Source organism: Ranitomeya variabilis, chromosome 1 (assembly GCF_051348905.1).
Source record: "Ranitomeya variabilis isolate aRanVar5 chromosome 1, aRanVar5.hap1, whole genome shotgun sequence".
Lineage (NCBI taxonomy): Eukaryota > Metazoa > Chordata > Amphibia > Anura > Dendrobatidae > Ranitomeya > Ranitomeya variabilis.
Genome location: NC_135232.1, coordinates 599,005,751 through 599,032,398, shown reverse-complemented (window position 1 = coordinate 599,032,398; position 26,648 = coordinate 599,005,751). Strand labels below are relative to the sequence as shown.

At 48.9% G+C, this 26,648-nt stretch overlaps 1 long non-coding RNA gene across 1 annotated transcript in view; it reads right to left on the bottom strand.

Moving 5' to 3' along the window:
• The window catches only part of LOC143808464 (uncharacterized), a 79,049-nt gene extending 55,385 nt beyond the window's left edge, over positions 1-23,664 (bottom strand). Inside the window, exon 1 of the long non-coding RNA XR_013221966.1 lies at positions 23,607-23,664. This is a non-coding gene — a long non-coding RNA (uncharacterized LOC143808464). The remainder of the gene's footprint in view (positions 1-23,606) is intronic.
• Positions 23,665-26,648: the final 2,984 nt, after the last annotated feature.

The following is a 26,648-nucleotide window of genomic DNA, read 5'->3' as shown; positions in this document are numbered from 1 at the left end:
AGCCGCTTTTACTTCAGCAGGCAAGCCGTCCCTGCCCTGCACAAGCATGTGGAGGGACACATAAAACACGCGCTACTGAACGCCGTCAGTAGCAAGGTCCACCTCACCACCGATGCGTGGACCAGTCAACATGGACAGGGGCGATACCTTTCCCTCACTGCCCATTGGGTTAATGTCGTTGAGCCGGGTACAGACCGTGCGAGTGGCGCAGGACGTGTCCTGCCCACTCCAAGGATTGCAGGAATCCATTCTGTACGCATTGACTCCTCCTCTTACACCAGTTCCTCAGAATCATCGCTGCAGGAGCCGTCACAGTCCACCTCCACATGGACCCGTGATGAACGTGTACCTGTTACGACCGACATGAGCACAGCCGTGGCCAAACGTCAACAGGCCGTGTTAAAATTAATTTTTTGGGGGAATCGTAGCCACACAGCGCAGGAGCTCTGGAATGCCATCAAGCAGGAGAGCGATGTGTGGTTTGTGCCAGCGAATCTCCAGCCAGGCATGGTAGTGTGTGATAATGGCCGAAATCTGGTGGCAGCTCTGGGCCTCGGCAACCTCACTCACATCCCATGTCTGGCACATGTGCTCAATTTGGTCGTGCAGAGCTTTTTGAGGGACTATCCGGATCTTGATGCACTGCTGCACAAGGTCCGCCTAGAGTGTGCTCACTTGCGGCGTTCCAGCACGGCAAAAGCGCGCATTGCGGCTCTGCAGCGCCGACACCGCCTGCCGGAACATCGCATCATATGTGACCTACCTACCAGGTGGAATTCCACGTTACATATGTTGGAGCGGTTGTGTGAGCAGCAGCAAGCTGTAATGGAGTACCAGCTGCTTCAGGCGCAAAAAAGTCGCAGTCAGCGCCGTACAGACTTCACAACCACAGAGTGGGCCACTATGAATGACGTCTGCCAGGTTTTGCGTCCCTTTGATTATTCCACGCGGATGGCGAGTGCAGATGATGCACTAGTCAGCATGACTGTCCCCCTTATCTGCCTGCTTGAAAAATCACTGCAAGCGCTAAGGGATGATGTTGTGGAAGAGGTGGAGGATGAGGATTCACCATTTCCATCATCTTCTGGACAGTCAGCGCCACGTGGTTCCTCACAAACGCGTAGGCAGGGGACAGTTTGTGAGGAGGATGAGGAGGAGTCAATGGAGGAGGAAGACGTCCGTCCAGAGGAGGGAGTTACCGAATTGTCCAGTACTCAGTGTGTACAGCGAGGGTGGGGTGATGACGAGCGGGCAGAGATCACGCCTCCAGCAGGGGACAGCGTTTCTTGGGCAGTTGGCAGTCTGCAGCACATGGTCGATTACATGCTGCAGTGCCTGAGAAACGACCGCCGCATCGCCCACATTCTCAACATGTCTGATTATTGGGTGTTCACCATCCTCGATCCTCGCTACCGGGACAACGTAGAAAGCCTCATCACACCGTTGAACCGGGAGCGAAAAATGCGGGAGTACCAAGACACACTGGTAAATTCCATCATCTTCTCCATTCCAACTGAGAGAAGTTCTGCTAGTGCATTCCAAAGCAGCTCAGTGCGTCCAGGCAGTGGTGGAGGCTCTGCACAAAGAGGGAGCAGAAGCAGTGCCTCTGCCCAAGGCAAGACCAGTATGGCCCAACTGTGGCACAGTTTTCTGTGCCCCCCACAAAAGTCTACACCATCACAGACGGCTCCAGTCAGCAGGAGGCAACGGTTCCGTCAGATGGTGACAGACTACATGTCTTGCCCTCTTGCTGTACTCCCAGACGGCTCTTCCCCTTTCAAGTTTTGGGTCTCAAAGCTGGATACATGGCCAGAGCTAAGCCAGTATGCATTGGAGGTGCTGTCTTGCCCTGCGGCCAGTGTATTATCGGAACGTGTCTCTAGTGCTGCAGGTGGTGTACTAACTGACCGTCGCATGCGACTATCCTCCGATAACGTTGACCGGCTTACTTTCCTGAAAATGAACAAGGCCTGGATCTCGCAGGAATTTGCCACTCCTCCTCCTGATTAAATAATTAGGTCACTGTATACGTTATCCAGGTCTCCTGTTGTGTTCATCTTTCTACCACCTGAACTTAAATTCCTGGGCTCCAACACCGCCAGTTGAGGCTCAGAAGTGCCGTCTGCACAGTCAAAACATACGACCCAGTGTTATTGGGTTTCAGTAACGTCAGCTGATCCCCAGCTGTGTAGCCGGCAATGTGTCATGCGACCGCCACGCTGACACAACAACTGAAATGTAAGGGAATCTGTCCCCCCCCCCCAAGGCGTTTGTTACTGAAAGAGCCACCTTGTGCAGCAGTAATGCTGCACAAGAAAAAGGTAGCTATTTTTGTTTAGCACCTTGCACACGCAGAACTTAACACTTATAAAATGTGTCCACTGATACCGTAACACCGTCCCGGAGGTGGGACTTTCCTTCGTAATGTGACGCAGCACAGCCGTCATTCCTACCCCCCCGGCGCCGCGCACCCGCTCCTCAGCGTTGTTTGATTCCGTCCCGGAGCCTGCGCTGTTATGTTATCCCGTGGCCAGGCACACTTAGCGCTGCCCGTCTTCTGGCATCATTTGGTGTCAGGATGGCTGCGCCTGTACGGCCGCGCTGGCAGAGAGCCCGCCTCGCAGTGTCTTCTGATTTAATCCCACTGGGGGCCTGGGATCCATGGACATGCGCAGTGCATATCTGAACCTCCACCTCTCACTCATCTCCCTATGGCTTCTTCAGACTGTTCGGTGTCAGCTGGTCCCTAATAGCATGCCACGGCCGTGACACCGCACAGTCTTAAGAAGCCGTAGGGAGGGGAGTGAGAGGCGAGGATATGCACTGCGCATGTCCATGGATCCCAGGCCCCCAGTGGGATTAAATCAGAAGACACTGCGAGGCGGGCTCTCGGCCAGCGCGGCCGCACAGGCGCAGCCATCCTGACACCAAATTATGCCAGAAGACGGGCAGCGCTAAGTGTGCCTGGCCACGGGATAACATAACAGCGCAGGCTCCGGGACGGAATCAAACAACGCTGAGGAGCCAGTGCGCGTCGCCGGGGGGGTAGGAATGACGGCTGTGCTGCGTCACATTACGAAGGAAAGTCCCACCTCCAGGACGGTTTTACGGTTGCAGGGGACACATTTTATAAGTGTTTAGTTCTGTGTTTGCAAGGAGCATGATGAAAAGAGCCACCTTTTCCTTTTGCATCTTTTGTGCTGCACAAGCTGGCTCTTTCAGCTACAAACGCCTTGGGGGGGGGTTAAAGGTTCCCTTTCGACTTTCTCAGGCTTCGGCCTACATTGTGTTCCTCTGCTTTTCCACCTGTCCCTGGGCTCCAACACCGCCAGTTGCCGTCCAGAAGTGCTGTACGCACAGTCAACAGTCGCTCCTCTGTTATTGGGGTTCAGTAACGTCAGCTGTTCCCCTGCTGTGTGTGTGGCAATCCCTCCTACCTCCTCCAACCTCCTCCTCCTCCTCCACCTGTCCCTGGGCTCCAACACCGCCAGTTGCCGTCCAGAAGTGCTGTACGCACAGTCAACAGTCCCTCCTCTGTTATTGGGGTTCAGTAACGTCAGCTGTTCCCCTGCTGTGTGTGTGGCAATCCCTCCTACCTCCTCCTACCTCCTCCAACCTCCTCCTCCTCCACCTGTCCCTGGGCTCCAACACCGCCAGTTGCCGTCCAGAAGTGCTGTACGCACAGTCAACAGTCCCTCCTCTGTTATTGGGGTTCAGTAACGTCAGCTGTTCCCCTGCTGTGTGTGTGGCAATCCCTCCTACCTCCTCCTACCTCCTCCAACCTCCTCCTCCTCCACCTGTCCCTGGGCTCCAACACCGCCAGTTGCCGTCCAGAAGTGCTGTACGCACAGTCAACAGTCCCTCCTCTGTTATTGGGGTTCAGTAACGTCAGCTGTTCCCCTGCTGTGTGTGTGGCAATCCCTCCTACCTCCTCCTACCTCCTCCAACCTCCTCCTCCTCCACCTGTCCCTGGGCTCCAACACCGCCAGTTGCCGTCCAGAAGTGCTGTACGCACAGTCAACAGTCCCTCCTCTGTTATTGGGGTTCAGTAACGTCAGCTGTTCCCCTGCTGTGTGTGTGGCAATCCCTCCTACCTCCTCCTACCTCCTCCAACCTCCTCCTCCTCCTCCACCTGTCCCTGGGCTCCAACACCGCCAGTTGCCGTCCAGAAGTGCTGTACGCACAGTCAACAGTCCCTCCTCTGTTATTGGGGTTCAGTAACGTCAGCTGTTCCCCTGCTGTGTGTGTGGCAATCCCTCCTACCTCCTCCTACCTCCTCCAACCTCCTCCTCCTCCACCTGTCCCTGGGCTCCAACACCGCCAGTTGCCGTCCAGAAGTGCTGTACGCACAGTCAACAGTCCCTCCTCTGTTATTGGGGTTCAGTAACGTCAGCTGTTCCCCTGCTGTGTGTGTGGCAATCCCTCCTACCTCCTCCAACCTCCTCCTCCTCCTCCACCTGTCCCTGGGCTCCAACACTGCCAGTTGCCGTCCAGAAGTGCTGTACGCACAGTCAACAGTCCCTCCTCTGTTATTGGGGTTCAGTAACGTCAGCTGTTCCCCTGCTGTGTGTGTGGCAATCCCTCCTACCTCCTCCTACCTCCTCCAACCTCCTCCTCCTCCTCCACCTGTCCCTGGGCTCCAACACCGCCAGTTGACGTCCAGAAGTGCTGTACGCACAGTCAACAGTCCCTCCTCTGTTATTGGGGTTCAGTAACGTCAGCTGTTCCCCTGCTGTGTGTGTGGCAATCCCTCCTACCTCCTCCTACCTCCTCCAACCTCTTCCTCCTCCACCTGTCCCTGGGCTCCAACACCGCCAGTTGCCGTCCAGAAGTGCTGTACGCACAGTCAACAGTCCCTCCTCTGTTATTGGGGTTCAGTAACGTCAGCTGTTCCCCTGCTGTGTGTGTGGCAATCCCTCCTACCTCCTCCAACCTCCTCCTCCTCCTCCACCTGTCCCTGGGCTCCAACACCGCCAGTTGCCGTCCAGAAGTGCTGTACGCACAGTCAACAGTCCCTCCTCTGTTATTGGGGTTCAGTAACGTCAGCTGTTCCCCTGCTGTGTGTGTGGCAATCCCTCCTACCTCCTCCTACCTCCTCCAACCTCCTCCTCCTCCACCTGTCCCTGGGCTCCAACACCGCCAGTTGCCGTCCAGAAGTGCTGTACGCACAGAGCCAAACACCTCGCAAATGTGTTAGTGGGGTTCAGCACCGCCAGCTGTTCCCCTGCTGTGTATACGGCAACGTGTACTGCGACCGCCACGCAGGCACAACAAGTTAAATTTAAGGGAACCTGTCCCCCCCCCCAGGCGTTTGTTACTGAAGGAGCCACCTTGTGCAGCAGTAATGATGCAAAGGGAAAAAGTGCCTCTTTTCGTGGTGCTCCTTGCAGATGCTGAACCTAACACTTATGAAATGTGTCCCCTCACAGCGTTCAACCGTCCGGTAGGTGGAACTTTCCTTTGTCATGTGACGCAGCACAGCCGTCATTTTTACCCCCTTGGCGCCGTGCGCCGCCTCCTCAGCGTTGTTTGAATCTGTCCCGGAGCCTGCGCTGTTAGGTTACCCCTTGGCCATGCACACATTTCGCGCTGCCTGTCTTCTGACATCATTTGCTGTCAGGCTGGCTGCGCCTGTGTGTGTGCGCTGTCCGAGATTCAGCCTCGCAGTGTCGTGTAATGTAATCCCACCGCGGGCCTGGGATCCGTGGCCATGCGCAGTGCATATCCTCGCCTCTCACTCCCCTCCCTACGGCTTCTAAAGACTGTTCGGTGTCAGCTGATCCCTAATAGCATGCCACGGCCGTGACACCGCACAGTCTGAAGAAGCCGTAGGGAGGGGAGTGAGAGGTGAGGATATGCACTGCGCATGGCCACGGATCCCAGGCCTGCGGTGGGATTACATTACACGACACCGCGAGGCTGAATCTCGGACAGCGCACCCACACAGGCGCAGCCAGCCTGACAGCAAATGATGTCAGAAGACGGGCAGCGCGAAATGTGTGCATGGCCAAGGGGTAACCTAACAGCGCAGGCTCCGGGACAGATTCAAACAACGCTGAGGAGGCGGCGCACGGCGCCAAGGGGGTAAAAATGACGGCTGTGCTGCGTCACATGACAAAGGAAAGTTCCACCTACCCGACGGTTGAACGCTGTGAGGGGACACATTTCATAAGTGTTAGGTTCAGCATCTGCAAGGACCATAATTAAAAGAGCTAAGTTTACCTTTTCCAGCATTAGTGGTGTACACGATGGCTCTTCCAGCTACAAACGCCTGGGGGGGGGGGGGTTAAAGGTTTCCTTTCAACTTGCTCCAGTGCAGGCTTCGGCCTACACTCTGCTCCATCTCCTCCTCCTGCTGACCCCGGGCTCCAACACCGCCAGTTGGGGCCCGGTACTGCTAGCTGCACAGAGAAAAACACCAGCCAATGTGTCAGTGGGGTTCAGCACCGCCAGCTGTTCCCCTGCTGTTCAGCCGGCAACGTGTCCTGCAACTGCCACGCAGGCACAACAGACCCAAAAGCTGCCGCCAGTGCAGGCTTCGGCCTACACTCTGCTCCATCTCCTCCTCCTGCTGACCCCGGGCTCCAACACCGCCAGTTGGGGCCCGGTACTGCTAGCTGCACAGAGAAAAACACCAGCCAATGTGTCAGTGGGGTTCAGCACCGCCAGCTGTTCCCCTGCTGTGCAGTCGGCATCGTGTCCTGCAAAAGCCACGCAGACACAAGAACTGAAATTGAAGGGAACCTGTCCCCCCTCCCCCAGGCGTTTGTACGTTTTAAAGGCCACCTTGTACAGCGGTAATGCTGCATGTGTGCAAGGTGGCTCATAAACGTATTCTCCTCGCACATGTGGAACTGAAAACACGTCTAAAATGTGTCCTCTGTGTGACCATTTAACCGTCCGGGTGGTGTGACTTTCCTTTGTAATGACACGCTGCAACCCCCTTGGTAGCGCTGCCCGTCTTCTGGCATCATTGTTTGGCTGGCTGCGCCTCTGCGGCCGCCCTGACCCACACAACGCCCCTCGTTGTCTTATTTATTGGGACTGCGAGGGTGTGATTGACGGGCATGATCAGTGCATCAGTTCGCCTGTCCCTCATCTCCTTCCGCCTTCTGCGGACTGTGCGGCTTCATGGCCGTGGCATGCGATAAGGGATCAGATGACGCCGCACAGTCTGAAGCGGGTGTAAGGACCCGAGTGTGAGAGGCGAACATATGTGCTGCGCCAGGCCCTGAATCCCAGCCCCGCAGTGTTTTAACAATGTTAAGACACTGCGGGGCTGGGATTCATGGTCATCGCGAACCGCACCGGCCGACATTAAATGATGCCAGAACATGGGCAGCGCTAACAGCGCTAGGCCAGGGGATCACACGACAGCGCAGACTCCTGTACAGCAAATAACAACGCTCAGGAGGCTGCACCCAGCACCAAGGTGGGATTCTTGACATCTGTGCTGCGTCTCATTACAAAGGGAACTCGCGCCTCCAACACAGTTTGACTGTTTAAAGGGCTAAATGTTATACGTGTTTCATTCAGCGTGTGCAAGGAGCGAAATTAAAAGAGCAACCTTTGACTTGTGCAGCACTACTGCTGCATAAGCTGTGGCTCTTCTACTTTGTAACCCCTGAGGGGGGGTTAAAGGTTACCTTTGAAATTGGTTCAATTAGGCTTCGGCCTACACTCTGCTCCCCCTGCAGAGCCCTGGGCTCCAACACCACCAGTTGGGGCCCGGTACTGCTAGCTGCACAGAGAAAAACACCAGCCAATGTGTCAGTGGGGTTCAGCACCGCCAGCTGTTCCCCTGCTGTGCAGCCGGCAACGTGTCCTGCAACTGCCACGCAGGCACAACAGACCCAAAAGCTGCCGCCAGTGCAGGCTTCGGCCTACACTCTGCTCCATCTCCTCCTCCTGCTGACCCCGGGCTCCAACACCGCCAGTTGGGGCCCGGTACTGCTAGCTGCACAGAGAAAAACACCAGCCAATGTGTCAGTGGGGTTCAGCACCGCCAGCTGTTCCCCTGCTGTGCAGCCGGCATCGTGTCCTGCAAAAGCCACGCAGACACAAGAACTGAAATTGAAGGGAACCTGTCCCCCCTCCCCCAGGCGTTTGTACGTTTTAAAGGCCACCTTGTACAGCGGTAATGCTGCATGTGTGCAAGGTGGCTCATAAACGTATTCTCCTCGCACATGTGGAACTGAAAACACGTCTAAAATGTGTCCTCTGTGTGACCATTTAACCGTCCCGGTGGTGTGACTTTCCTTTGTAATGACACGCTGCAACCCCCTTGGTAGCGCTGCCCGTCTTCTGGCATCATTGTTTGGCTGGCTGCGCCTCTGCGGCCGCCCTGACCCACACAACGCCCCTCGTTGTCTTATTTATTGGGACTGCGAGGGTGTGATTGACGGGCATGATCAGTGCATCAGTTCGCCTGTCCCTCATCTCCTTCCGCCTTCTGCGGACTGTGTGGCTTCATGGCCGTGGCATGCGATAAGGGATCAGATGACGCCGCACAGTCTGAAGCGGGTGTAAGGACCCGAGTGTGAGAGGCGAACATATGTGCTGCGCCAGGCCCTGAATCACAGCCCCGCAGTGTTTTAACAATGTTAAGACACTGCGGGGCTGGGATTCATGGTCATCGCGAACCGCACCGGCCGACATTAAATGATGCCAGAACATGGGCAGCGCTAACAGCGCTAGGCCAGGGGATCACACGACAGCGCAGACTCCTGTACAGCAAATAACAACGCTCAGGAGGCTGCACCCAGCACCAAGGTGGGATTCTTGACATCTGTGCTGCGTCTCATTACAAAGGGAACTCGCGCCTCCAACACAGTTTGACTGTTTAAAGGGCTAAATGTTATACGTGTTTCATTCAGCGTGTGCAAGGAGCGAAATTAAAAGAGCAACCTTTGACTTGTGCAGCACTACTGCTGCATAAGCTGTGGCTCTTCTACTTTGTAACCCCTGAGGGGGGGTTAAAGGTTACCTTTGAAATTGGTTCAATTAGGCTTCGGCCTACACTCTGCTCCCCCTGCAGAGCCCTGGGCTCCAACACCGCCAGTTGGGGCCCGGTACTGCTAGCTGCACAGAGAAAAACACCAGCCAATGTGTCAGTGGGGTTTAGCACCGCCAGCTGTTCCCCTGCTGTGCAGCCGGCAACGTGTCCTGCAACTGCCACGCAGGCACAACAGACCCAAAAGCTGCCGCCAGTGCAGGCTTCGGCCTACACTCTGCTCCATCTCCTCCTCCTGCTGACCCCGGGCTCCAACACCGCCAGTTGGGGCCCGGTACTGCTAGCTGCACAGAGAAAAACACCAGCCAATGTGTCAGTGGGGTTCAGCACCGCCAGCTGTTCCCCTGCTGTGCAGCCGGCATCGCGTCCTGCAAAAGCCACGCAGACACAAGAACTGAAATTGAAGGGAACCTGTCCCCCCTCCCCCAGGCGTTTGTATGTTTTAAAGGCCACCTTGTACAGCGGTAATGCTGCATGTGTGCAAGGTGGCTCATAAACGTATTCTCCTCGCACATGTGGAACTGAAAACATGTCTAAAATGTGTCCTCTGTGTGACCATTTAACCGTCCCGGTGGTGTGACTTTCCTTTGTAATGACACGCTGCAACCCCCTTGGTAGCGCTGCCCGTCTTCTGGCATCATTGTTTGGCTGGCTGCGCCTCTGCGGCCGCCCTGACCCACACAACGCCCCTCGTTGTCTTATTTATTGGGACTGCGAGGGTGTGATTGACGGGCATGATCAGTGCATCAGTTCGCCTGTCCCTCATCTCCTTCCGCCTTCTGCGGACTGTGCGGCTTCATGGCCGTGGCATGCGATAAGGGATCAGATGACGCCGCACAGTCTGAAGCGGGTGTAAGGACCCGAGTGCAGGGCCGGTTTTAGACAAAGTGGGGCCCTAGGCAAAAGTTTAAAATGAGGCCCCCAATGCTCACATACATATTGTCGTTTGGCTCTTGTTTCTCGGCCTCTTTACATCGTCTGAGGACGAATCGAATGATGGGGACAGAACACTAGTAGATCAATCTGTCCCCATATAGTATCATGCTATAAGCAGCAGGGCTGTGTGTGTGTGTGTGTGTCTATATATATATACACACACACACACACACACACTCTAGTCTGTTCAACCATTATTTTAAAATGTGCATGGAACACACACACGATCACTGTATGTTTATATAGAATAATGCAAAAAATTATATATATATATATATATATATATATATATATATATACACATACACACACAATTAAACACACACGCACATGACACATGCTTATACACACACACACTTATACACACATTCATACATGTACATGGCACGCACGTATACACACATACACGGCACACACTTATATACACACACACATATATATGGCATGCACTTATACACAGACACATACATAGCATTCTTATACATACACACATACATAGCGTATATATATATATATATATATATATATATATATATATATATATATTACACACACATATGGCACGCACTTATACACACAAATATATACATGGCACGTACTTATACACACACATATATATACATGGCACGCATTTATACACATACATGGCACGCATTTATACACATACATGGCACGCATTTATACACACATACATACACTCACATATATATACACATAGATACACACACATTATATATATATATATATATATATATACATATATATATATATATATATATATATATATATACACACACACACACACGGCAAGCAAAGACACACTTATACACACACACATACACGGCACACACATGCAGCACAACAAATGCTCATTTGATACATGTGATTCACATAAGCACACACTACACATGACACACGCTATACACACCACACACACACGACTTTATGCTGGAGGGAATGAGATGATGCACACTATCAGCTGCAGCTCCTCCTGCTCCCAGCAGACACCTTCCTGCCCTCTCCTCTGCTGGGACTGCCGACAAGAGCAGGAGTTGCTGACAGCAGGACAGGAGCCATCGTCACCAGGAGCAGCACACACAGTGGGACGGTGCTCTTTACTTATCTGCCGGCTCAGGTTGTTACTGGTGCTGGGTCTCTCTCCCTTCCCCTCAGAGGCTCCGTGCAGCAGGACAGGGCGCTGGCCAATGAGCACTTCTATCACGCTGATGGGGGAGGTTCAGTGGCCGCTGCTCCTGTGCTTCACTGCAGGCTCCTATTTACTGCTACAAACATTCCCAGAGTACATGGCCTGTGGTGACATCACGGTCACATGGCAGGTCACCTGATCGTGATGTCACTACAGGTCCTTAACCAGTCTCTACTCGGAAGCTTCACTGATAATGCTATTATCAGTGAAGCTTCTGCTGTAGATGCTGGGGGCCCCCAAGGGAGTGGGGGCCCCAGGCAGCTGCCTAGTCTGCCTGGCCCTAACGCCGGCCCTGCCCGAGTGTGAGAGGCGAACATATGTGCTGCGCCAGGCCCTGAATCCCAGCCCCGCAGTGTTTTAACAATGTTAAGACACTGCGGGGTTGGGATTCATGGTCATCGCGAACCGCACCGGCCGACATTAAATGATGCCAGAACATGGGCAGCGCTAACAGCGCTAGGCCAGGGGATCACACGACAGCGCAGACTCCTGAACAGCAAATAACAACGCTCAGGAGGCTGCACCCAGCACCAAGGTGGGATTCTTGACATCTGTGCTGCGTCTCATTACAAAGGGAACTCGCGCCTCCAACACAGTTTGACTGTTTAAAGGGCTAAATGTTATACGTGTTTCATTCAGCGTGTGCAAGGAGCGAAATTAAAAGAGCAACCTTTGACTTGTGCAGCACTACTGCTGCATAAGCTGTGGCTCTTCTACTTTGTAACCCCTGAGGGGGGGTTAAAGGTTACCTTTGAAATTGGTTCAATTAGGCTTCGGCCTACACTCTGCTCCCCCTGCAGAGCCCTGGGCTCCAACACCGCCAGTTGGGGCCCGGTACTGCTAGCTGCACAGAGAAAAACACCAGCCAATGTGTCAGTGGGGTTCAGCACCGCCAGCTGTTCCCCTGCTGTGCAGCCGGCAACGTGTCCTGCAACTGCCACGCAGGCACAACAGACCCAAAAGCTGCCGCCAGTGCAGGCTTCGGCCTACACTCTGCTCCATCTCCTCCTCCTGCTGACCCCGGGCTCCAACACCGCCAGTTGGGGCCCGGTACTGCTAGCTGCACAGAGAAAAACACCAGCCAATGTGTCAGTGGGGTTCAGCACCGCCAGCTGTTCCCCTGCTGTGCAGCCGGCATCGTGTCCTGCAAAAGCCACGCAGACACTTGCTCTTGTACCTTCTGCTCCCCATCCTGGTTCCAGTACCGTCAGCTGGTTCCGGGCAGAGCCTTTGGCTTAGGTGCCTCCCTCTGGGTATCCGAGTTCCACCAACGTCAGGTGGTCCTTGGTAGTGCTTTCAGGCACGGGTACCTCCTGCTTAGTAACCGGGTTCCAGTAACGTCAGCTGGTCCTCGGTAGTTCCATTGGCTCTTGGACCTTCGGCTACCCATCCGGGTTCCAGCACCGTCAGCTGGTTCTCGGCAGTGTCTTTTGCTCTTGTACCTTCTGCTCCCCATCCTGGTTCCAGTACCGTCAGCTGGTTACGGGCAGAGCCTTTGGCTTAGGTGCCTCCCTCTGGGTATCCGAGTTCCACCAACGTCAGGTGGTCCTTGGTAGTGCTTTCAGGCACGGGTACCTCCTGCTTAGTAACCGGGTTCCAGTAACGTCAGCTGGTCCTCGGTAGTTCCATTGGCTCTTGGACCTTCGGGTAGCCATCCGAGTTCCAGTTCCATCAGCTGGTTCTCGGCATTTTCTCAGCCTTCTTGTACCTTCTGCTACATTTCCAAGTTCAAGAGACTAAACACGATGACCCGGAAGACCACCCCTAAGATGACGACGACACCAGAGACGACAACCACCATGATGACGACGACCCTGGAGACGATGACCCCGAAGACCACCCCGATGACGACGACCCCGGAGACGACGACCCTGAAGACCACCCCGATGACGACGACCCCGGAGACGACGACCCTGGAGACGACGACGACCTGGAAGACCGAGAAGCAGAAGAACAAGAGGCTGCAGAACAAAGAGCAGAAGAACATTAAGCATAACACTAAATATCAGAGCAAAAAATATTATCTAAATTATAAGCAGAAGAAGACTAAGCAGTGTATGGGGGTGAGTCCGTTCCTCCTCGTGGTGCCCCTGGATAAAGCCTGATGCTGCAGGCCAAACTGAACGCGGACAAATGTAACTGTTTTGTGACAGGCAGAACGGAAGGTGTAATCTTCAAACTTTTATAGATAACAACTACGGGAATGCCTGTCACAAATAAGAATATGATGAAGAAGTAGAATATGATGAAGATAATAGTAAAATAAAAAGAATATGAACAATGTAACCAAAAAAATAATAGGTAGAAGATGAAGAAGAAGATGAATAAGGTGAAGAAGTTGATGTCAAAGAAGCTGATGATGAGGATAATGAAGAAGAAAGTGTGGGAGAAGTAAAAAAGAAGGTGAAGGGCGTGGAAGTAGTGAAACATCAATATCTGACAAAATAAAAAAAAAAATTAACATAGTCAAAATCTTTCTACCGCCGAACGTCATAAAAAAACCCCAAAATCCTGCTATTCTATTACATTGGGCTAAACCTCTGTGCCTTTAATGTCTCCGCCACGTCCCCCAATACATCCTACATTATTCTTAGTTGTTTTCCTTCATGTAGAATGAACCTACAAGTTTATAAAGGGTTTATTTTAATTCCGATATTTTCGTCCCATTGACTTGCATTGGGATCGGGTATCGGTATCGGATTGGATCCGATATTTTGACGGTATCGGCCGATACTTTCCGATACCGATACTTTCCGATATCGGAAAGTATCGCTCAACACTACTCATCAGCAGATAAGGGGCTGTGCAATGGGGACGAGATTCAAGCCCAGTTATGCCAATCTCCTCATGGGGCAATTTGAGTCTCTTCACATTGGGCAGTCCCTTCTGCTTGTGGGCCATATCCTTTTTGTTTTAAGAGATTCATAGATTATTTACTATTCATTTTGACAGGAACTCGGGATGAGGTGCAGTCCTTTGTAAATGATCCAAATAACAACCCGTGGGGGGTTGGAATTTATATCAAACTTCTCAAAATATTGCCTTAAATTCCTCAATTTGATTATTTCTAGAAATGATAAAGGTGAAATTTATATGTCTACTCATTTCAAGAATGTAGATGTCAACAGTTATTTAGAATTCTTCAGTGGCCATCTCCATAAGTAGATAAAAAATATGGACAAAACTGGCAGATTTGGAAATATTTTAAGAGAAGGGTTACCCTAATGGTATTCTGAAGGATGCCTATGAGAGGACTTCCAATCTTCACCAGGTAGATTGTCTGGCCAAAATGAGGGACAAAGAAAAATCCATTGTTCACATCAAATTAAAATATAGTTTTGTCATTATTTCCAACAGGTCCCATAATGATTTTAGGAGCCTGTCGAATAAGTGTTGGTTCATTTTGGGAAATTATCTTGTTCAAGCTATGAATTTGCCTAAAACACCTAGTGTTGTTTTTATAAGGAATAGAAGTCTAAAAACCACATTCCTCATAGTCATATTCTTGGAAGTAAGTGGCCTCCTAATATCTCAGGTCATTCCCTATTGTTTCCTGAATGAAGGGGGGTCTACAGGTGGGGAACTCCAAATGTATATGTTGTGCTATGCTGAAGAAATGGTTGCAAACATTTCCAAAGTAAAGTAACTAGGGAGGTTTTCTCCATCAATCAATTCATGAACTGTAATATGTCCTTTGTTATTTATTTATTGGAGTGTGGTTGTGCTCTCCAATATGTGGGATGTACTATTCAACCCATTCATAGGAGAATCAAGAAACATACACAGGGCCAGCTCCAGGTTTTCGTGGGCCACGGGTGAGTCTCAGTGAGCCCCTTTAACACATATCACAATTCATGATGCACAGATACAGCAGAGGATTATAGATTTAGTACAATGCCAAAGATTTCTTTTCTTACATTTTATAAGTGATATTTATTGTAAATTCTACAATACCTTAGAAACCTTCAAACCCTCGCATTGCACAGTGCGTGCCCTGGGAAGATTCAAAAGTTTTCATTTTAGACCGAACAGTACAGTCCTCCATACAGTATTATGGGCACCACATAGTCCACTATACAGTATTATGGGCCCCATATAAAGCTCCATACGGAATGGGCCTCATATATTGCTCCATACAGAATAATGGGCCCCATATTATGCTTCATACAGAATGGGCCCCAAATAATGATCCATACAGAATGGGCCCCATGTAATGCTCCATACATTAAAAAATCAAATACTCACCTCTTCTCGCTGGCTCCAGGTCCAGACTCCTCAGTGTCTCTGTCTCCCAGCTCTCTGCACTGTGACTTGTCAGAGAAGACGACACACACTAGTGAGGTCATCAAGCCCTCTGCTGTGAAGAGTCAGAAACCGCAGAAAACACTGGAGCTGTCGAGGATCAGGGAGATTTAACCCCTTAGTGACAGAGCCAATTTGGTACTTAATGACCGAGCCAATTTTTACAATTCTGACCAGTGTCACTTTATGAGGTTATAACTCTGGAATGCTTTATCGGATCCCGCTGATTCTGAGATTGTTTTTTCGTGACATGTTGTACTTCAAGTTAGTGGTAACATTTATTCGATATTACTTGCGATTATTTATGAAAAAAATGGAAATATGGCGAAAATTTTTAAAATTTTGCAATTTTCAAACTTTGTATTTTTATGCCCTTAAATCAGAGAGATATGTCACAAAAAATAGTTAATAAATAACATTTCTCACATGTCTACTTTACATCAGCACAATTTTGGAAACAATTTTTTTTTTGTTAGGGAGTTATAAGGGTTAAAAGTTGACCAGCAATTTCTCATTTTTACAACACCATGTTTTTTTTAGGGACCACATCACCTTTGAAGTGATTTTGAGGGGTCTATATGATAGAAAATAACCAAGTGTGACACCATTCTAAAAACTGCTCCCCTCAAGCTGCTCAAAACCACATTCAAGAAGTTTATTAACCCTTTACGTACTTCACAGGAACTAAAACAATGTGGAATAAAAAAATGAACATTTAACTTTTTTTTGCAAACATTTTACTTCAGAACCATTTTTTTTAATTTTCACAAGTGTAAAAACAGAAATTTAACCACACATTTTGTTGTGCAATTTTTCCTGAGTACGCCGATACCCCATATGTGGAGGTAAACCACTGTTTGGGCGCACCGCAGAGCTTGGAAGTGAAGGAGCACCGTTTGACTGTTTCAATGCAGAATTGGCTGGAATTGAGATCGGATGCCATGTCGCGTTTGGAGAGCCCCTAATGTGCCTAAACAGTGGAAACCCCCCACAAGTGACACCATTTTGGAAACTAGACCCCCCAAGGAACTTATCTAGATGTGTGGTGAGCACTTTGAACCCCCAAGTGCTTCACAGAAGTTTATAACGTAGAGCCGTGAAAATAAAAAATCTCATTTTTTCTACAAAAATGATCTTTTTGCCCCCAAATTTTTATTTTCACAAGGGTAACAGGAGAAATTAGACCACAAAAGTTGTTGTGCAATTTTTCCTGAGTACGCCGATACCCCATATGTGGAGGTAAACCACTGTTTGGGCGCACCGCAGAGCTTGGAAGTGAAGGAGCACCGTTTGACTGTTTCAATGCAGAATTGGCTGGAATTGAGATCGGATGCCATGTCGCGTTTGGAGAGCCCCTAATGTGCCTAAACAGTGGAAACCCCCCACAAGTGACACCATTTTGGAAACTAGACCCCCCAAGGAACTTATCTAGATGTGTGGTGAGCACTTTGAACCCCCAAGTGCTTCACAGAAGTTTATAACGTAGAGCCGTGAAAATAAAAAATCTCATTTTTTCTACAAAAATGATCTTTTTGCCCCCAAATTTTTATTTTCACAAGGGTAACAGGAGAAATTAGACCACAAAAGTTGTTGTGCAATTTCTCGTGAGTACGTCGATACCCCATATATGGGGGTAAACCACTGTTTGGGCGCACCGCAGAGCTTGGAAGAGAAGGAGTGTCGTTTTACTTTTTCAATGTAGAATTGGCTGGAACTGAGATCGGACGCCATGTCACGTTTGGAGAGCCGCTGATGTGCCTAAACAGTGGAGACCCCCACATATGACACCATTTTGGAAACTAGACCCCTTAAGGAACTTATCTAGATGTGTGGTGAGCACTTTAAACCCCCAGGTGCTTCACAGAAGTTTATAACGTAGAGCCGTGAAAATAAAAAAATCGCATTTTTTCTACAAAAATGATCTTTTTGCCTCCAAATTTTTATTTTACCAAGGGTAACAGGAGAAAATGGACCCCAGAAGTTGTTGTACAATTTGTCTTGAGTACGCCGACACCCCATATGTTGGGGTAAACCACTGTTTGGGCGCATGGCTGAGCTCGGAAGCAAAGGAGTGCCATTTGACTTTTCAATGCAAAATTGACTGGAATGGAGATCGGACGCCATGTCGCGTTTGGAGAGCCCCTGATGTGCCTAAACAGTAGAAACCCCCCAAAAGTGACCCCATTTTGGAAACTAGACCCCCCAAGGAACTTATCTAGATGTGTAGTGAGAACTTTGAATGCCCAAGTGCATCACAGAAGTTTATAATGCAGAGTCGTGAAAATAAAAAATATATATTTTTTAACAATAAAGATTTTTTTAGCCCCCAAGTTTTTATTTTCACAAGGGTAACAAGAAAAATTGGACCCCAAAAGTTGTTGTCCAATTTGTCCTGAGTATGCTGGTACCCCATATGTGGGGGTAAACCACTGTTTGGGCGCACGGCAGAGCTCGGAAGGGAAGGAGCGCCATTTTGGAATGCAGACTTTGATAGAATTTTCTGCGGGCGTTATGTTGCGTTTGCAGACTCCTAATGTACCTAAACAGTAGAAACCCCAAACAAGTGACCCCATTTTGGAAAATAGACCCCCCAAGGAACTTATCTAGATATGTGGTGAGAACTTTGAATGCCCAAGTGCTTCACAGAAGTTTATAATGCAGAGTAGTGAAAATAAAAAATATTTTTTTTCCCACAAAAAAGATTTTTTTAGCCTCCAAATTTTTATTTTCACAAAGGTAACAAGAGAAATTGGAAGCCAATATTTGTTCTCCAATTTGTCCTGAGTATTCTGGTACCCCATATGTGGGGGTAAACCACTGTTTTGGCACACGGCAGAGCTCGGAAGAGAAGGAGCGCCATTTTGGAATTCAGACTTTGATAGAATTGTCTGTGGGTGTTATGTTGCGTTTGCAGAGCCCCTGATGTACCTAAACAGTAGAAACCCCCACAAGTGACCAAATTTTGGAAACTAGACCCCCTAAGGAACTTATCTAGATATGTAGTGAGAACTTTGAAAGCTCAAGTGCTTCACAGAAGTTTATAATGCAGAGTAGTGAAAATAAAAAAATATTTTTTTTCCAACAAAAAAGATTTTTAGCTCCCAAGTTTTTATTTTCACAAGGGTAACAGGAGAAATTGGACCCCAAAAGTTGTTGTCCAATTTATCCCGAGTACGCTGATGCCCCATATGTGGGAGTAAACCACTGTTTGGGCGCACGGCAGAGCTCAGAAGGGAGGGAGTACCATTTGACTTTTTTAGTGCAAAATTGGCTGTCGTGTTTGGAGACCCCCTGATGTACCTAAACAGTGGAAACCCCCAAATTATAACTCCAACCCTAACTCCAACACACCCCTAACCCTAATCTCAACCCGATCCATAATCCTAATCACAACCGTAACGATAATCACAACCCTAACCCCAAAACAGCCCTAATCTCAACCCTAACCATAACCCTAATCAAAACCCTAAATCCAACACACCCCTAACCCTAATCCCAACCCTAACCCTAATCCCAACCCTAATCCCAAACGTAACACTAATCCCAACCCTAATCCAAACCCTAACCCTAATCCCAACTCTAACCCTAACTTTAGCCCCAACCCTAACCCTAACTTTAGCCCCAACCCTAACCATAACTTTAACCCCCGTCGTCACAAAAAAAGTTCAATGTAACCTTTTTTTTGTACGTCGCGTCCGCCATTTCCGCGCATGCGTGGCCGTAACTCTGCCTCCTCCTCCCCAGGACATAGACTGGGCAGCGGATGCGTTGAAAAACTGCATCCGCTGCCCACGTTGTGCACAATTTTCACAACGTGCGTCGGTACGTCGGGCCGACGCATTGCGACCTCCCCGTACCGACGCAAGTGTGAAAGAAGCCTAAGGCTACTTTCACACTAGCGTCATACTCAGCCCATCGCAGTGTGTTGGGCCGACGTACGGACGCTAGCGTTGTAAGCGCCGCACAACGGGTGCAGCGGATGCTGTTTTTTCAACGCATCCGCTGCCCCATTGTGAGGTGCGGGGAGGCGGGGGTGGAGTTCCGGCCATGCATGTCGGAAATGGCGGACACGTCGCACAAAAAAGTTACATGTAGCTTTTTTTGTGCCGACGGTCCGCCAAAGCACGACGCATCCGTCGCACGACGGATGCGACATGTGGCAATCCGTCGCAATGCGTCGCTAATGCAAGCCAATGGAGAAAAAACGCATCCTGCAAGCACTTTTGCAGGATGCGTTTTTTCTCCGACGCATTGCGACGAAAGCCAAAAACTGCTAGTGTGAAAGTAGCCTAACCCTAACCCTAGCCCTAACCCTAACCCTAAATTTAGCCCCAACCCTAACCCTAACCCTAACTCTAACCCTAACCCTAACTCTAACTCTAACCCTAACTCTAACCCTAACCCTAACCCTAACCCTAACTCTAACCCTAACCCTAACCCTAACCCTAATTTTAGCCCCAACTCGTCTTCTCCTGCCGGCCAGCAGATGGCAGCAGATGGCGGGCGCACTGCGCATGCGCCCGCCATTTTCTTTCCCGACGAAGAAGCCGGCCGGCAAGAGAAGACACAGGAGGACCCAGGGACACCGGGTGAGTATTATAGGGTCCCCGAATCCCCCTATTTCTCTGTCCTCTGATGTGTGATCACATCAGAGGACAGAGAATTACAGATCGCTTTTTTTTTTTTTTTGCGGTCGCCGGTAAACTGTTAATTACCGGCGATCGCAAAACAGGGGTCGGTGCAAACCTACCCCGATCATGTTCTTTGGGTTCTCGGCTACCCCCGGCAGCCGAGACCCCAAAGATCTTCCGGGTGCCGGGCGGCGGGCGCACTGCGCGTGCGCCCGCCATTTTTTCCCAGAAAAGAGATGGCGGCGCCCATCGGGAGCCACGAGGAGCACCGGGGGAGGTAGGTAAGTATCGGGGGGCTATTGGGGGCCATCGGGGACCACATTTCTCTGTCCTCCAATGTGCGATCACATCGGAGGACAGAGAAATTAAACGGCAAATCGCGTTTTTTTTTTTTGTTGCGACCGCCGGTAAACGGTTAATTACCAGCGATCGCAACTCGGGGGTCGGTAAAAACCCCCCGAATCATGTTCTCTGGGGTCTCGGCTACCCTCGTCAACCGAGACCCCAGAGAAAATCCGACTCTGGGGGGCGCTATTCACTTTTTCCACTTTTTCCGTGGTTTAAGTACCCTTAGCGGCCGCCGTTAAAAGGCGTATCGGCGGTCGTTAAGGGGTTAAGTATTGCAAGTGCTGGGGCCCTGAGCAAGTGGGGGGCCCACTCTTGAGCACTGTTACAGGACTCACCCGACTTACAGGTTCCATAGCATGCCGATGTCACTGACGGTGAGTGGGCCCCCTACTTGCTCAGGGCCACGGCACTTGCCAGGGTGCGCCGGGTGGTGATGTCATCCCTGCATAGACACAACAAAACAAACGGAATAACAGACTGCAATTTGTCTAGACTTTTTTTAAGAAACCATCAAAATAATTCTGAAAATCTACATCTCACTATCTTAGAGCAATAACATTTGACTATTCCTGACCACCTTTAAAGATTAAATAATAGGGAATCTTTCTTGATCTTTAAATTAGCCACTTTGTGCCCGAAAGGACTCTATTACTATTGGGCATATACTATCCCAGTATATATTATTAATACCCAAATAATAATAAATAATATTTATAATGTACATTAGTTAATAGTCGCCAATTTTAATTTTTAAAATTTTTAAAATTTATTTTATGTAATATACTGTACACATTTCTTATTCAGATTTATATTATTATATATTGTGATATTTGAGGGTAAACCATAGGGTACCTGATCGTTTGGTTCTCTTGTCACTGAGTGATTTTAGATGGCTTGACCACATTATAATGTAGTAATTTTTCTTTTTTATTGTATTGTTTCAATATTATACATATATTTACTGCTTTTTGTGATTATTATGGTATTGCTGACCTATATACTGTAAAGTACAATAGTGACACCCAGTGTTTGCACAGTCACAGAGATGCGTAGTGTTTATCAAATCATTGTCTCCCTCCGTTTTTCGCCCCATATAATTTGCCCCATATAATGCTGCACAAACATTATGGCCCCATACAGACACTTGCCCCATATAATGCTGCACAAACGTTATGGCCCCATACAGACACTTGCCCCATATAGTGCTGCAAAAACGTTATGGCCCCATACAGACACTTGCCCCATATAATGCTGCACAAACGTTATGGCCCCATACAGACACTTGCCCCATATAATGCTGCACAAATGTTATGGCCCCATACAGACACTTGCCCCATATAGTGCTGCACAAACGTTATGGCCCCATACAGACACTTGCCCCATATAGTGGTCCACAAACGTTATGGCCCCATACAGACATTTTCCCCATATAGTGCTGCACAAACGTTATGGCCCCATAGATGCTCCATACAGACACTTGCCCCATTTGCTGTTGCGATAAAAAAATTCACATACTCACCTCTCTGTCACTCAGGCCCCCGGCGCTTGCAATATTCACCTGCTCCTTGTTCCGGTGCCGCTCCATCTTCAGCGTCTTCTGCACTGACGTTCAGGCAGAGGGCACACTCTAACCACGTCACCGCGCCCTCTGACCTGAGCGTTACTGCAGAAGACGCTGAAGACGGGGTGGCGCCGGAACGAGGAGCAGGTGAATATCGCGCAGCGCTCCCCCTCCCCGTATACTCACCTGTTTCTGGCGTGGTGCAGTCCCTGCTTCCCCGGCGCCTCTGCTTCTTCCTGTACTGAGCATCACCGTTACCGCTCATTACAGTAATGAATATGCGGCTCCACCCCTATGGAGCCAGGAGCAGGTGAGTATAATTAGACAGTCCCCGCTCCCCCTCCCCTGCCGACCCCTGGGTATGATTCGAGTATAAGCCGAGAGGGGGACTTTCAGCCGAGTATATATGGTATACATACGCTATATAAAAGGACACATATGCATGTTTTTCTCAATATCTAACATGAAATCAGGATAAACCTTTCCCATTTTAGGTCAATTCGGATTACCGTAATTATTAGTATTTGCTAAGTGCCAGAATAATGAGAGAGAGAATGTTTTAAGGCTTTTTTTTACCTACTGCAAAGTGAAACGATTACACACACTAAAATTACTATGCCTTTAAGCAATTCTGGACTGCCCATATGAAAATCAAGTAAATAAGGCAGCACACTGCAGCGCTGAAACATGCAAACATGAAACATGAAAACTGAACTGCATTACTGCACTAGAAATATAAAAAATGAGAGCGTTTAGTGCATAAAAATGGCCAATTTTATGTGTACCTGATAGCCACTTTAGGACATCTCTGGTATACCAGGTCCTACGCTTTCCTTTCCTTGCTGAGAATAAACGTCTCCATGTGAATGGGTACCTGTGAAACCTCTTCTTAGACTAACATTCTCTCTCTCTGTGGAGGGGTAATGGACCTGCTGCGATTAAAACACCTGGGCTAGGAGGCGGAGTGCTCAGTCAGAAGGCTAAAGAATACATTTCAAAAAACTGACCGTCACATCCAAATATAGGCTAAGGGTAAGTTCACACAGGACTTTTTTGATGTATATTTTTGCTGTGTTTTTTTATGCTAATTTAGGTGCGTTTTTTTGGTGCGTATTTGGTGCTTTTTTTGAGTAAGTTCACACAGGACTTTTTTGCTGCGTCTTTTTGCTGCGTCTTTTTGCTGCGTTTTTTATGCCAATTTTCAGCTGCTTATAGATGCGTTTTTTGTGCGGTTTTGGTGCATTTTTTTGTCTATTTGTGCATGATAATAAAGTTAAGTGACCCCAGTGGAGCTTAGCATTGCCTTCATCCCAGCGGGGGAACAATTTACGGCGAATTACATGCCATGCATCGGCCTTTTTTTGACGATCACTGTAGTTTGGGCAAGCTACATCCCAAATTACAGGCATTGCTTCCACCTTGGAAAAATAAATGAAAAAGTAATTACCAAATGCAAGATGAAATGAAGCCAACATTCATGACAAGGAAGATACAAACATACACATGCAGAACACATGAACATGTACATAACAGCACATGAGCATCGCAAAGTGTACCATTGCAAACAATCGGATAGATAGATATATCACAAATTAAAAAAAATATTACCTCCATGATTAGTTGGGAAACATTAATGCTCATCCTCCTATACCAAGACATGGCTAACACCTCACTACCAGAAACTCCCTTACAATAGATCACAATCAGGACACCTCACAATGGCTCTTCATACCTCACAATGGCTCACAATGGATCTTCACACCTCACTACCAGGAACTCCCTCACAATAGATCACAATCAGGACACCTCACAATGGCTCTTCACACCTCACAATGGCTCACAATGGCTCTTCACACCTCACTACCAGGAACTCCCTCACAATAGATCACAATCAGGACACCTCACAATGGCTCTTCACACCTCACAATGGCTCACAATGACTCCTCACACCTCCCTACCAGGAACTCCCTCACAATAGATCACAATCAGGACACCTCACAATGGCTCTTCACACCTTACAATGGCTCACAATGGCTCTTCACACCTCACTAACCACACCCCTAAGCTCTTGGCTGTGAGATCACTTCCTGCTGGCCATGATTTTTCTGCACAAAAAACGCAGCAAATAATGCAAACATGCGTTTTTTGCTGCGTTTTTGCAGCGTTTTTTCCATCACCCATTCAAGTCAATGGGTGAAAAAACGCTGCAAAAACGCAGCAAAAACGCTGAAAGAAGTGACATGCCCTATGTCCAAAAAACGCAGCAAAGCAGAAAATACTGATCAAACAAAAACCCAATGTGTGTGCATGAGATTTCTGAAATCTCATAGACTTTGCTGGTACTGTAAAAAGCAGCTGAAAATTTGCATAAAAAAATGCAGCAAAAATACGCAGCAAAAAAGTCCAGTGTGAATGTACCCTGTGTGAACAGGTGCTGAACCTAGAGTCACCAACTCGTATACAGTCAAGTAAAAAAGGCAGCACACTGCAGCGCTGGAACATGCAAACATGAAACATGAAAACTGAACTGCATTACTGCACTAGAAATATGAAAAATGAGAGCGTTTAGCGCATAAAAATGGCCAATTTTATGTGTACCTGGTAGCCACTTTAGGGCATCTCTCGTATACCAGGTCCTAGGCTTTCCTTTCCTCGCTGAGAATAAACGTGTCCATGTGAATGGGTACCTGTGAAACCTCTTCTTAGACTAACATTCTCTCTCTCTGTGGAGGGGTAATGGACCTGTTGTGATTAAAACACCTGTGGCTAGGAGGCGGAGTGCTCAGTCAGAAGGCTAAAGAATACATTTAAAAAAACTGACCATCACATCCAAATATAGGCTAAGTGTGAACAGGTGCTGAATAGTGTTGAGCGATACCGTCCGATACTTGAAAGTATCGGTATCGGAATGTATCGGCCGATACCGGCAAAGTATCGGATCTAATCCGATACCGATACCCGATCCCAATACAAGTCAATGGGACTCAAGTATTGGACGGTATCCCTGATGGTTCCCAGGGTCTGAAGGAGAGGAAACTCTCCTTCAGGCCCTGGGAACCATATTAATGTGTAAAATAAAGAATTAAAATAAAAAATATTGCTATACTCACCTCTCCGACGCAGCCTGGACCTCACCGAGGGAACCGGCAGCGTTCTTTGCTTAAAATGCGCGCTTTTCCTTCCTTCCGTGACGTCACGGCTTGTGATTGGTCGCGTGCCGCCCATGTGGCCGCGACGCGACCAATCACAGCAAGCCGTGACATAATTTTCAGGTCCTTCTAGGCATTCAGTATTTTAAAATTACGTTCCGGCTTTGTGATTGGTCGCGTCGCGGTCACATGGGCGACGCGACCAATCACAAGCCGTGACGTCACGGGAGGCAGGAAACGCGCGCATTTTTAAAATTACGTCACGGCTTGTGATTGGTTGCGTGCCGCCCATGTGACCGCGACGCGACCAATCACAGCAAGCCGTGACGTCATTTCAGGTCCTGAATGCCTATTTCTGCATTCAGGACCTGAAATTACGTCACGGCTTGCTGTGATTGGTCGCGTCGCGGTCACATGGGCGGCACGCAACCAATCACAAGCCGTGACGTAATTTTAAAAATGCGCGCGTTTCCTGCCTCCCGTGACGTCACGGCTTGTGATTGGTCGCGTCGCCCATGTGACCGCGACGCGACCAATCACAAAGCCGGAACGTAATTTTAAAATACTGAATGCCTAGAAGGACCTGAAAATTACGTCACAGCTTGCTGTGATTGGTCGCGTCGCGGCCACATGGGCGGCACGCGACCAATCACAAGCCGTGACGTCACGGAAGGAAGGAAAAGCGCGCATTTTAAGCAAAGAACGCTGCCGGTTCCCTCGGTGAAGTCCAGGCTGCGTCGGAGAGGTGAGTATAGCAATATTTTTCATTTTAATTCTTTATTTTACAAATTAATGTTGTTTCGATACCGATACCCGATACCACAAAAGTATCGGATCTCGGTATTGGAATTCCGATACCCGCAAGTATCGGCCGATACCCGATACTTGCGGTATCGGAATGCTCAACACTAGTGCTGAACCTAGAGTCACCAACTCGCATACAGTCAAGTAAATAAGGCAGCTCACTGCAGCGCTGAAACATGCAAACATGAAACATGAAAACTGAACTGCATTACTGCACTAGAAATATGAGAAATGAGAGCGTTTAGCGCCTAACAATGGCCAATTTTATGTGTACCTGGTAGCCACTTTAGGGCATCTCTCGTATACCAGGTCCTACGCTTTCCTTTCCTCACTGAGAATAAACATCTCCATGTGAATGGGTACCTGTGAAACCTCTTCTTAGACTAACATTCTCTCTCTCTGTGGAGGGGTAATGGACCTGTTCCGATTAAAACACCTGTGGCTAGGAGGCGGAGTGCTCAGTCAGAAGGCTATATGATGATGTCATGTGTTTGGAAGCTTCTGGTTTTTTTTGCAACATCTGAGTTAAATAGAGACACACCTGTGGATGTATTTTAATGCATACCTGAAACACAGTGCTTCTTTGTGTAGCATCATGGGAAACTCTTAAGAAATCAGCCAAAATATCAGGAAGAGAATTGTGAACTTCCACAAGTCTGACTCATCCTTGGGTACAATTTCAAGATACCTGATGGTG